Source organism: Bos indicus, chromosome 23 (assembly GCF_029378745.1).
Source record: "Bos indicus isolate NIAB-ARS_2022 breed Sahiwal x Tharparkar chromosome 23, NIAB-ARS_B.indTharparkar_mat_pri_1.0, whole genome shotgun sequence".
Lineage (NCBI taxonomy): Eukaryota > Metazoa > Chordata > Mammalia > Artiodactyla > Bovidae > Bos > Bos indicus.
The window spans coordinates 28,887,357-28,890,277 of record NC_091782.1 but is presented as its reverse complement, the minus strand read 5'-3'; positions in this window follow the sequence as shown (position 1 = coordinate 28,890,277).

Sequence of the window (2,921 nt, the reverse complement as noted above, 5' to 3'; positions counted from 1 at the left end):
ATTGTATTTTTGAAAATCCAACCTTTACTCTAGATTTTTAATCTTTGCTTTTTGGTATTTGTTATCAATTTTGTACCTTTAAGAACCCAATCTTCAGTACCCATTTTTACTTGGGAGCGAGATTACTGGCTTGACTGCTCTCTCCCTCTTTGGACTCTCCTTTTTCTCCACCAGGTCGCCTCTCTCTCCTCCCTCCCCCTTCTCTTCTCTACCAAAATCTGTGAATCTCTGTGTGTTCTGGAGGGTGGAGAACACTTAGGGAACTGATTACTGGCTGGATCTGTCTCTCCTTTTGATTCTCCCTTTTCTCCTCCTGGTCACCTCTGTCTCCTTCCTCCATCTTCTCTTCTCTGTATAACTCCGTGAACATCTCTGAGTGGTTCAGACTGTGGAGCGCACATAAGGAAGTGATTACTGGCTAGCTTGCTCCCTCCTCTTTTGATTCCACCACATGTCATCCTGGTCACCTCTATCTCCTTCCTCCCTCTTCTCTTCTCCATGTTACTCTGTGAATCTCTCTGGGTGTCCCTCACTGTGGAGAAACTTTTCATCTTTAACCTAGATGTTTTATCAATGGTTCTGTATAGATGGAGAAGACTTGAAGCTACTGTAAAAACAAGACTGAAAACCAGAAGCAGGAGGCTTAAGTCCAAATCTTGAGAACACCAGAGAACTTCTGATTCCAGGGAACATTAATTGACAGGAACTCATCTAACACCTCTATACCTACACTGACACCAAGGACCACTCAAGGACCAACAAGTTCCAGAGCAAGACATACCATGCAAATTCTCTAGCAACACAGCAACATAGCCTTGAGCTTCAATATACAGGTTGCCCAAAGTCACTCCAAACCCAATGACATCTCATAACTCATTACTGGACATGTCATTGCACTCCAGAGAGAAGAAATCCAGCTCCACCAGCAGAACACTGACACAAGCTTCCCAAACCAGGGAACCTTGACAAGCCACCCATACAACCCCACCCACAGCGAGGAAACTTCACATTAAAGAGAACTCCACAAACTGCCAGAATACAGAAAGGCCACCCCAAACACAGCAATATAAACAAGGTGAAGAGACAGAGGAATGCCCATCAGGTAAAGGAACAGGATAAATGCCCACCAAACCAAAAAAAAAAAAAAAAAAATAGGAAGAGATAGGGATTCTACCTGATAAAGAATTCCAAATAATGATAGTGAAAATGATCCAAAATCTTGAAAACAAAGTGGAATCACAGATAAATAGCCTGGAGACAAGGACTGAGAAGATGCAAGAAAGGTTTAACAAGGACCTAGAAGAAATAAAAAAGAGTCAATCAATAATGAATAATGCAGTAAATGATATCAAAAACACTCTGGAGGGGACCAACAGTAGAATAATGGAGGCAGAAGATAGGATTAGTGGGGTAGAAGATAGAATGGTAGAAATAAATAAATCAGAGAGGAAAAAAGAAAAATGAATTAAAAGAAATGAGGACAATCTCAGAGACCTCTGGAACAATGTTAAACGCCCCAACTTCCTAATCATAGGAGTTCCAGAAGAAGAAGACAAAAAGAAAGACCATGAGAAAATACTTGAGGAGATAATAGTTGAAAACTTCCCTAAAATGGGGAAGGAAATAATCACCCAAGTCCAATAAACCCAGAGAATCCCAAATCGAATAAACCCAAGGTGAAACACGCCAAGACACATGCTAATCAAATTAACAAAGATCAAATACAAGGAACAAATATTAAAGCAGCAAGGGAAAAACAACAAATAACACACAAGGGGATTCCCATAAGGATAACAGCTGATCTTTCAATAGAAACTCTTCAGGCCAGGAGGGAATGGCAGGACATACTGAAAGTGATGAAAGAAAATAACCTACAGCCCAGATTACAGTACCCAGCAAGGATCTCATTCAAATATGAAGGAGAGATCAAAAGCTTTACAGACAAGCAAAAGCTGAGAGAATTCAGCACCACCAAACCAGCTCTTCAAAAATGCTAAAGGATCTTCTCTAAACAGGAAACAAAAAAGGGTGTATAAACTCAAACCCAAAACAACAAAGTAAATGGCAATGGGGTCATACTTATCAATAATTACCTTAAATGTAAATGGGTTGAATGGCCAAACCAAAATACAAAGACTGGCTAAATGGATACAAAAACAGGACCCCTATATATGCTATCTACAAGAGACCCACCTCAAAACAAGGGAAACATACAGACTGAGACTGAAGGACTGGAAAAAGATATTCCATGCAAATAGACATCAACAGAAAGCAGGGGTAGCAATATTCATATCGGATAAAATAGACTTTAAAACAAAGGCTATGAAAAGAGACAAAGAAGGACAATACATAATGATCAAAGGATCAATCCAAGAAGAAGATATAACAATTATAAATATATAAGCACCCAACATAGGAGCACCTCAATATGTAAGACAAATGCTAACAAGTATGAAAGGGGAAATTAACAATAACACGATAACAGTGGGAGACTTCAATACCCCACTCACACCTATGGATAGATCAACTAGACAGAAATTAACAAGGAAACACAAACTTTAAATGATACAATAGACCAGTTAGACCTAATTGATATCTATTGGACATTTCAGCTCCAAACAATGAATTTCACCTTTTTCTCAAGTGCACATGGAAAATTCTCCAGGATAGATCACATCCTGGGCCATAAATCTACCCTAGGTAAATTCAAAAAATTTAAATTTTGAATTCTTGAAATCATTCCAAGAATCTTTTCTGACAACAATGCAGTAAGATTAGATCTCAATTACAGGAGAAAAACTATTAAAAATGCCAACATATGGAGGCTGAACAACACTCTGCTGAATAACCAACAAATCACAGAAGAAATCAAAACAGAAATCAAAATATGCATAGGAATGATTGAAAATGAAAACACATTT